The sequence below is a fragment of the Pleurodeles waltl genome, chromosome 8, assembly GCF_031143425.1.
Source record: "Pleurodeles waltl isolate 20211129_DDA chromosome 8, aPleWal1.hap1.20221129, whole genome shotgun sequence".
NCBI lineage: Eukaryota > Metazoa > Chordata > Amphibia > Caudata > Salamandridae > Pleurodeles > Pleurodeles waltl.
Window position 1 is genome coordinate 1523842738 of NC_090447.1, and position 10908 is coordinate 1523853645.

The following is a 10908-nucleotide window of genomic DNA, read 5'->3' on the forward strand; positions in this document are numbered from 1 at the left end:
CTCCCTTCCCCAGCTTGTCTCTCTTTAAGGTGCCCCTCTGGTTGTCCACAAGGACCGTACCTTCCAGAGCCACGACCCTCCGGGGCCGTGGCTGGCTCTGTGGAGGTCCTCTCGTTGGTCTCCGGTCCCGCTGTCGTCTGGTCTGGTCCCCGTGGGCTCCGGCACCACTCTGGCGTCGTCTCCACAAGTTCCCGGCCAGTGGGACTGCCCTCCGTCCTCGGGGTTGCCTTCCGGATTGTGTGGCTGTCCTCTCCGACCGCCGCCGCCGCCCTTCTCCTCACTCGCCGTTCCTGCGTCCTTGCTCGTCGCTCCTCCGTCCTCGCTCGCCGCTCTCCCGTCCTTGCTCGCCGCTCCTCCGTCCTCGCTCGCCGCTCTCCCGTCCTCGCTCGCCGCTCCTCCGTCCTCGCTCGCCGCTCTCCCCGCCTTCTGGGGAATCCCTGGCCTTTGGCCTCCCGCTGGCCAATCCGCTGTGCCCTCGTCATCGGAGGTTGTCGAGGCAACCTCGAAATGCCGGCCTCGCCGTGAAAGCGTTCCCATGGCAACATGAGAACGCGAAAACAACTCTTGTCCTGCTGGTGCCTCGCTTACGATCGGGCTGACCCTGTCACACACCCTTCCCCAAGAGCTGTCCTGCTCTAGGACAGTGGCAGACAGAGGAAACCGAGACAGATAATCCGCGGGGGCCTGGCGAGATCCGGGCACGTGGCGTACCTGAAAAGAGAAGGGTTGGAGTTCAAGGAACCAGCGGAGTATCCTGGAGTTCGAGTCCTTATGTGCAGCTAACCACGTAAGGGGAGCGTGATCCGTGAATAATATAAAAGGTCGGCCCAGGAGGTAGTATTGTAGACAGTCTATGGCCCATTTGATAGCCAAACATTCCCTCTCAATAATTGGGTAATTGCGCTCCCGAGGAAATAACTTCCTGCTGATGTAGACTACGGGGTAGTCAAGCCCTTCTGCATCAGGTTGCGTTAGAACCCCTCCAAGCCCAACATCCGAGGCATCGGTGTAAAGGTGGAAGGGTTTTGTAAAATCCGGACAGCGCAGGATGGGGTTGGAGGTTAAGGAGTCCCTTAGTCGTTCAAAACTCGCATTTTGCGTCTCCGAAAAAGGCAAAAGCCGATTGGGATGGTGTTTAGCGAGGAGGTCCGTAAGGGGGGCTGCTATGGAGGAATAATGCGGAATGAAACGTCGATAATAGCCCACTAATCCTAAAAATGAACGTAAATCCTTTTTAGTGTGTGGAAGAGGGGCATGCAAGATAGCCTCCACTTTTGGGTTTTGAGGTTGTAGGGTACCCTGATTAATCCGATAACCCAGGTAGGAGATGTCTGTCTTACCTATGATACACTTCTTGGGATTGGCTGTTAAGCCGGCTGATTTGAGGGCGTGGAATATCTTCTGTATGTGTACCAAATGTTCTTCCCATGATTCGCTAAAAACGACTACATCGTCTAGGTATGCGGCAGAGAATGTAGGAAAGGGTTTTAAAATCCTATCCAACAACCTCTGAAAGGTTGCGGGTGCCCCGTGAAGCCCAAAAGGTAGTACGGTGAACTGATACAACCCTGACTGGGTGGAAAAGGCTGTTTTCTCCTTATCCTGAGCGGCTAGGGGAATCTGCCAGTATCCTTTTGTTAAGTCGATAGTGGACATGTATTTTGCTCTTCCTAGTTTTTCGAGAACGTCGTCTACTCTCGGGATGGGGTAAGTGTCAAAGAGGGAGCTTGCGTTAAGTTTGCGGAAATCGATACAAAACCTGACACTACCGTCAGGTTTTGGTACTAGGACCACCGGTGAACACCAGGGACTATTGGAGGGTTCGATGACTCCTAAGGATAACATCTTTTTGATTTCTTCCTCAATTATTTGTTTTCTAGCTTCTGGAATGCGATATGGACGCTCTCTAGTGATTGTATCGGGATTTGTTCGTATGTTGTGGTGGATTAGGGAAGTTTTTCCTGGCTTCTCTGAAAACAGCGGTTTCCACTGTTTCAATATTGTACGTGCTTGTTGTTTTTGCCCCTCAGATAAAGTATCGTTCACCGAGGGTAAAATAACCTCCGTGGATGGGGTGGTGGGGTAGAACTCGATATCTAGTGTCTTCTTGGGGCACAGGAAGTGACCCATTTCTATGGTTTGGTTAGGCTGTTCGGGTGTTTCCCATTTTTTTAGCAAGTTTACATGGTATATTTGTGTTTTCCTCGGATGGGAGGATATTTCAATAAGGTAGGTGACGGGGGAAACTGCCTTGATAATGCGATATGGTCCTTGCCATTTGGCGAGGAGTTTGTGTTCGGAGGTGGGCCTCATTATTAGGACCTGGTCTTCGGGTTGGAAAACCCGTAGTTTGCTTCCTTTGTCATATTGGAGTTTCTGAGTTCGTTGGGCCTCTTCCATGTTTGCATGCACGTCAGCCCATAAGCTGTGTAGGTGTTTTCTCAATTTTTTTGCATATTCTAATAACGGAGTCCCCCCTTCCTCCGCCTCCGCCTCCCAGGCTTCTACCGCCATGTCTAGTAGGGAGCGAGGTTGGCGTCCAAACACCAACTCAAATGGGCTATGCCCCGTGGATGCTTGTTCGTGGGTTCGTAGGGCGTACAGAACTAGTGGCAACTTTTGATCCCAATCTTTCCCTGTCTCATTGATAATCTTTCTAAGTAGCGTTTTAATGGTTCGGTTATATCGTTCTACCAGTCCGTCTGTTTGAGGATGGTAAACGGATGTTCTGATCTGAGCTATCCCCAACGTTTTGCACACTTGTTTCATTAGGGTGGACATAAAAGGGGTACCCTGGTCTGTAAGAATGTCATGGGGAAACCCAAGTCGAGCAAAGACATTAATCATGGCTTGGGCGACTGTCTTGGTCGTCATACTCGTCAGAGGAATAGCCTCTGGGTATCGTGTGGCATAGTCCACAATGACCAGGATGTAGGTGTGTCCTTTTGATGAAGGAATTAAGGGCCCGACCAAGTCCATCCCTATTCTTTTAAAGGGAATATCTATAATGGGAAGGGGTAAAAGAGGTGCCTTCCTAGGCCTACCAGGTTCGGTTAACTGACATCGGGGACATTGGGCGCAATACCTTCGTATGTGGGCGTATACCCCAGGCCAGTAAAATTTCCTGAGCAAATATTCTTCGGTTTTTTCTCTCCCCAAGTGTCCTCCCCCTGGGTGATTATGTGCTAGTGCAAGAACATGATCCCGATAGTCGGTAGGTACTAGAAGTTGGTGTTTATGTATACCCAACCGTGTGGTAGTTACTCAATACAATAAGTTTTTTTGTACTACAAAGTAGGGACCCACCTCCTCGGTCTCTTCTGGTACGGCTGACCTCCAAGCGTGGGTAAGGGAGGGGTCCTCTCTCTGTTGTTGAATAAAACTACTAGGGGCTTCTTGAAGTTCTGCCACTATTTCTCCGCAAGATTTTTCACCTGCAGTCTTCCGATATTCCTCCTTCTCATGTCGTTTTTCCTTTCGTGACAATTTTGTACGATCAGCTGGACACTCTATACCACTCTCTGCAAAAGGAGCCTCTCTCCACCAATCTTTGACTACCTTGTTATCTCTGACGTGGTCCAACAACTCTTGGAAGTGGATATAGTCTGTCCCAATGATACACTCCTCAATTAATTGGGGCATTATTCCTACGGGTAGGAAATCCTGATAGGGTCCCCACACGATTGGAAGCATTTTTATAGGATACTGGGCCTTGTCTCCGTGTATACAACATATCGTTACCCATTGTTTCTCTTCTGCGTCGTCATGCGTCACGTCTTTTCTGATTACCGATTGGCTACAGCCAGAATCCACCAGGGCATACACCCTTTTCCCATTAACGGTTATCATTAGTTTAAATTTGAGAGCACCCTTTCCTGTACATAGTACCCTCCGTCTTGTCATTCCTATCTCCATTGGTTCCCCGGTATCCTGTTTTTGCGGACACATACGTGCGATGTGTCCCCATTCGCCACAATTATAACATTGGGGTCCCATTGTAGGTGGGCCTTCCGGAAATCTTCGTGGTACTAGGTGGTCGGGTGGACTTTTTAACAAGGTCTTTGGGTTCGGAAGGACCGGTTTAAGGATGTTTCGTGTCGGAGGGTTCCTAACATCGGTAGACCGATGAAAAGCACAGGCGAGATCAATGGCCGTCTCAGTGTCCACTTTTGGGTGTTGCCTGATCCAGTGTTTTGTAGACGGAGGCAGACCGTCTAGGTATTGCTCTAGTATGATGGTCTTGAGAACCTCCTCCCGACTATTTCCTACGTGGCCTAACCACTTCAATGCCAAATCCTTTACTCGAAAATAAAAGGTTCTAGGATCTTCATTGACTCCCCATTTGATTTTACGAAATTTAACTCGGTAATATTCTGCATCGTGGCCCACCCTTTCCAGTATACTAGTTTTTATGTCTTGATAAGGGGTATCACCACCCGGGTTGGCGGCTTGATACGCTGATTGTAGGATACCTGTGAGCAAGGGAGCAACGTACTGTCCCCACTTATCTTCCGGCCACAGGGCGGAGGAAGCCACTCTTTCAAAATTGGTAAAAAAGGACGCTGGATCCTCTCCCTCCTGATATTTCTGTAGTACCGAACTAGGTACGTTCGGATGTACCTTACTCGCGGCAATAGTCTCAGTTAGTTTTTTCATCGCGCTTTCATGGACTAGCTGATTATTAGCCAGTATGGTCGCCTGACTCTTCAGAGCAGATTGCAGAGCCTCCCGATCCTCTTTAGCTTCTCGCTGTTGGGCTTCCCATACCAGCTGCAAGTGTCTTTGCCCCTCCGCTAGCTGCTTGACCATGGTCTCTAAGGACGGGCTTTCACTCATTGTGTATACTGTTTGGACTGCCAAGAGGAGGGGTTTAAAGATCCCACTTCTGACACCACTGTAGTAGTCCCAACAGTACAGACACTCAGTAGAGGCAGCTTGGGTTATTAAGGTAAGTATTTATTTGTTATTTCAAATAAAGGATGTATAGGATTAGGTAAAGTGGTTTAGAGACTATTGCTTCTTTGGGTGGTGAGCTTCGTCTTCCTAGCGTGCTTCTCTTCCTCTTTTCCTTTTAGGTGGCGATTTGGATCTTCCTCATGATCCCGGGTAGCATATAGGGGAAAAAAGGATAAATACCGATGGTGAGTGGAATGAAGGCCGTTACATACGTCCTTTTACTTAGCTGCAATACTGGGGAATGGGTTCAGGAAGGGGAGTGCCAGTGAGGACTGTGGGCTGTGACTCTATTGCCTTATCTCCTAACCGTACTTATTTTTGGTGCTCGTTATGTGCCCCCCCTTTTTTGGTGCCCTCTGACTCCCTCCCTGTCCTCCCCTCACCCCGTCTCCCTCCCTTCCCCAGCTTGTCTCTCTTTAAGGTGCCCCTCTGGTTGTCCACAAGGACCGTACCTTCCAGAGCCACGACCCTCCGGGGCCGTGGCTGGCTCTGTGGAGGTCCTCTCGTTGGTCTCCGGTCCCGCTGTCGTCTGGTCTGGTCCCCGTGGGCTCCGGCACCACTCTGGCGTCGTCTCCACAAGTTCCCGGCCAGTGGGAATGCCCTCCGTCCTCGGGGTTGCCTTCCGGATTGTGTGGCTGTCCTCTCCGACCGCCGCCGCCGCCGCCGCCCTTCTCCTCACTCGCCGTTCCTGCGTCCTTGCTCGTCGCTCCTCCGTCCTCGCTCGCCGCTCTCCCGTCCTCGCTCGCCGCTCCTCCGTCCTCGCTCGCCGCTCTCCCGTCCTCGCTCGCCGCTCCTCCGTCCTCGCTCGCCGCTCTCCCCGCCTTCTGGGGAATCCCTGGCCTTTGGCCTCCCGCTGGCCAATCCGCTGTGCCCTCGTCATCGGAGGTTGTCGAGGCAACCTCGAAATGCCGGCCTCGCCGTGAAAGCGTTCCCATGGCAACATGGGAACGCGAAAACAACTCTTGTCCTGCTGGTGCCTCGCTTACGATCGGGCTGACCCTGTCACAGGGCCTATATGCCCCTCCTTCATTGGGAGGTTTACCTGGTTTGAGCAGTGGTACTATTAATGCTTCTCCCGTTGAGGTCAGTAGGTGCCCGGTCACTCGTGTTTCGTTATACTGCTTCGCCAGCATAGGGGTAAGTATCTGTGTGTAAGCTGCATAGAACTCGATAGGCAGACCATCGGTTCCGGGGGTCTTCCCGTGGGCTAGGCCTGCAATTGCAGTTCCGACCTCCGATTCCTCGATATCCCCGCCCAGGGTTTCCCACTCCTCCTCGGTCAAATTGCGGGGCACCAATGCCAATAGAAAATCTTGCATCACCTCTCCCACCCCTTGGGTCCTGCTAGTGTAAAGGGCAGAGTAATAGTTATGGAAATATAAGTTGATGTCATCTTGACGATAGAGCTTCTCACCGCTTGGAGCAGTTACCTCCATTATTTGTGTCCCCCTCTTGGCGAGGTTAGCTATCCATGCCAACAGCTCCCCTGTTTTATCCTGTTCGGAGTGAGCTCTTGCGGTATACTGCCTATAGTCAAAGCATCTTAGTGTTTCGGTATACTCTGCCACTCTCTCCCTGGCTGCTTGCTCTTCCCCTCGCCGCTCTGACTGATTCAGCAAGAGTTTTTCTAGCGACCTGAGTTCATTTTCTGCAGCCGCAATATCCCTCAACCAGGGGCCCCTGATGCCTATAGAAGCCGCCATGCAGCTGCCACGCACCACTACCTTAAATGCCTCCCAAAGTATCTGCGGCGAAGGGGCAGTGGGCTCATTATCCTTAAAGTAATTGGTTATGTGGCCTCTAATGTGTTCGCGAAAAGCGGGGTCCATCAGCTAGTCGGGTTTGAGCTTCCAGGTGGGGATGCATGTGAGAGCTCAAGCCCATGCTAAGTGTATTAAGAGCGGGTTGTGATCGGAAATGGTTTTCCCCAGCTATTCTATACTGCGCGCCTGTATGCTCACCCCTGGGGTGCTTAGGAAGGTGTCTAGTCGCACATGAAGACCATGGACAGCAGAATAATAGGAATACTCCCTAGGCCCCTGGTTCAAGGTTCTCCATATGTCTTCCAGGTGCCATTCTGCCTGCCATGCTGTGAATCTTCTAGCAAGCATATTAACCGGTGACTCCTTCAGCGGAGGGTGTGACCTGTCTATATCGGGGTTCGCGACACAATTGAATTCCCCACCTCCCAATCAGTACAGAGTGCAGCATGTATGGTGCTAGTGTGGCTGATACTTTATTGAAAAATGCGCCCTGGTCCAAGTTAGGGGCATAAATATTGATCAGTGTTATGTCTCGCCCATCCAATCGGCCAGCAACCATTACATATCGTCTGTCAGGGTCTATTAGTGTGTTAGTGACCTGGAACGGAACCCCCGCCCTAATCCATATCAGGGTGTCCCTTGCATATGCCAAATAGGTAGTGTAAACCAGCTGGCCCCTCCATCTCCTCTGCAGAGCGGCTCCCTCAGTGGCCATCAAGTGGGTCTCCTTCAATGTCGCTATGTGTGCCCCTCTTCTACGTAAATAGGAATATACCTTGTACCGTTTGGACATATTATGCATCCCTTTAATATTCCAGGAGATTATCTTATATCACTGCGGTTCAGCCATTGTAGGAGAGTATTGTCCAACCCACCCCATACTGCCGCCCCGCAACCAGACGACCTAGTTCAATGCTTCTCGGGGGATTGACTTATCATAGGTAAAGCTGAAAACATTTCCCTTGTTAACCAACCAGAACACCCTCAACTTCCCTTCCCCAGGACAGGAGGCGGAACATTTCCCCATCCAAACTATGTCAAACATGGGTTAATTCAAGGTGGGCAGATAGGCAATATCTCCCGAGCCAGCCAAGGAACCGAGCCCCAGGCCCAGGGTTATTTTAAATACCTTACTGCGTGCCTCTGGAGTTCTAGAATTCGTGATTTTCGAGGCGTTTATATAAGTTCAAATTCAATTAAATCAAATCATGGGCCCGTAGCGCGGGGCGCAAAAGCCGGGGCCGGCAGTCATATAATGCTGTCCGATGTTCCTGCTGTCACTTCCGGGAGTTCCAGGCTTGCATTCGATCCTGCTGATTCTGCATCGGAGTCCGATCCACCGGTGCCTCTTGTTGTTCCAATCGAGCGTGGGCTGCCCCCCGCCCCCGACTAAAGGAGGCCACTGCCTCTGCAGCTCGGGTTAGCTCCGCTTGCGCCTCCTCCTGTGTGGGGGCCACGGTGCTCCATCTATGGTCTTTTGTGTTCCAACATCTGCTACGAGGTCTGGGTTCCCGAGTACTCCTCTCATCCACTGGGTCTCCGCGATTCTCCAGCCAGTCTCTCGCTTCCTTTGGGGTACGGAAGAATCGCGCTCCCCTGCCATCCGCCACCCTCAACGTTGCAGGAAAGATCATTGCGTAGGAAACATTCAGTTGTTGGAGGCGTTTCTTAATATCCGAATACGTTGCCCTTCGCCTCTGCACCTCTCTGGAGAAATCAGGGAAGATACGAATCGTTGAGTTTTCGAGTAGCATTTCTCCAGTCTTTCTGGCCTGTGCCAGTATATGATCCCAATCTTTGTAATGCAGTAACCGGGCTATTATTGGGCGCGGCGCAGCCCCAGGAGGGGGAGCCCTGGCAGGGACCCTGTGTGCCCTTTCCAGTGCAAAGAAGTGCGAGATACCCTCTGGCGCAACTGCTTCAGCTATCTAGCGCTCCAAGAACTCAGGAAGATTACTCTGGCCAATTTTTTCCGGAAGTCCTATGATGCGGACATTGTTCCTTCTGGATCTGTTTTCCGCATCTTCGGCTCAAGCCACAAGGATTTCTGTTTGTTTCTCTAGTTTAGTTATTCTAACCTCCGCCACCGCCAATCCAGGGCTGATGGTGTCTAGCGTCCTCTCTGTCGTCGTTACTCTCTCCGCTAGGAAGCTCTGATCTTCTCGGAGCAAACCTAGGTCGACCGGCAATGAGTCAGTCTTTGTCTCGAGACTCTCCCTGGAGTTAATGATGGCCTGCATAATGTCTACTAATGATGGGCTTTCAGGTAAGTCTCTGCTCTCGTCGGTGCGCAGTGCTTCTACTGTGTTGGGCGGTGCGCCATCCCCTTGTGTCTCTGTCCCCCCCATTGTGTCCTTTTTCTTCCCAATTTTGCCCATCTTGAGTTGATTGCGGGGGGCGCTATGCTTAGGTCTGCGTCTCTGGCTGCTCCAAGCTAGCGTCATATGGGGGTGCTGTGCTGTTCGCCTCTTTTTGCTGCCCTCAGGAAAGGCGCCACGGAGCTCTCACCGCAGTCGGATACTTGTTTCGGCCCAGTCCTCCCCAAGATCCCAGGAAATGTGCCAGCGTCTGCCGGTCTGCAGGGCTCTCTTCTGGATGGTCCCGGGAGGGGAGGGGAGGGGTGCATCTTGTGATGTTCCCTCGGTTCATCCAAAAACCAGGTGCTGCCCTCACCTCACCCCGTCGCAACTCCAGCAGTCCTCAGGACCCTTGCGGTGACAAAGTCTTGTTTATTCATGTTGTGCACCTCCAGCCTTAGTGCACTTTCAATTTCTGCCTCTGCTCTCCGACTAGTTCAGGCCCCACAGTTATAAAGCGGCGCTCCGGTGCGGTCGCCATATTGGGGTCAGGCAGCCGCTGCTCTTGCTGCCTCTGTGACCTTATTATACACCCTCAATTACGCTGAGGACCTTCAGCCTCAGCAGTGTCGGGGGCAGCCTCTCCACTTCCCTAGCCGCCCCCGCTGTGCTGGATCGATTTGAAGATGAGTATCTCTTTTCAGGGCAACGCAACTGCCATTTAGGGGTCAGGCGGCGCGCCCTCGACTCGGCTCTTTCCTACCAAGTCCCTCTGGCTCCGGGGCTGAATTTCTTCCGGCACCCGCGTCTCTGCACCGCAGGCCCTCCTAGACGCCAACTGCCGTCTACATTTTGGTGGGTAAAGTAGGCAGGAGCTCTGTCCACTTACACCATGAGCGCCAGGCCACGCCCTCCGGGCCATGTGATACTGTATGGTAGCATCATGTGATGTGTAGTTTTTTGTTTACTGTATACTGATTGGCTGCTATTTTTAGACAGTAAAGAGAGAGATAGCATAATCGGAGCCTCCGGTCCTGAAATAGAATTTCTAACATCTAGACATATCATTGCATCACAGCTGTGCCTCGAACACAGGGTGGTTTTGATTATATAAACTGTGTACCACCCCAGAGGGGTCAGAGGAGCACTCCAGCTACTACTGTCCTGGAATGAATGCTGTGTTCGACATACAGCTCTGCTGAAGCCGATCTACCATCTGGCAGTGAGGTATTGCCAGTTCCGCCTAGACCGGCACCCTGGTTCAGTTTACCGGGTATGGGGGTCTCAGGCTACCTGGCACAGGCAGAGGGTACACTTGCTGTACTCTTAGATTGTAGATAGCGCTAGGTAGGAATATAAAGGTCTAAGATCACCATGGTTGGACTGTTTATTATGTTAGTAATGTTGGTTACAATGTTTTGTTTCAACTGTCTAATTATTGCAGCCCCTCTTTATGCAAGAATACGATTGTTTCAATAAATGTTTGAAAACCTTTATTCGTATCTTTCTCGTGACTACCCTGGGCATGCATGAGTATTGCAATGAAATTGGTTAGATCAGTTTCCACAGCATCCTTGGGAGTGTCATGTTTGAGGCTGCTGTAATCATCTGTTACATTGGGATGTTTGGGGTTTCAGATGAGGCACTGTAACCTAACTAGGAATTGGGTGACAGTTCCTGATGGTGTAGATGGACTCAGTCCTCTCGTCCTGAGGTTCTGCTGCCCTAATATGCAGTCTTACCTGTTAATGAGGACTGTGTAACAAGTTCACTGATATCAGTGAGTTTCAACTGCACCAGCGATTGCCTAATTTGTTTTCTGCATTCTAGCCTTTACCCCACACTGGCGTCTGGAGCCCTACTACTCCCACCACAAAGTCCTGCACATCTCA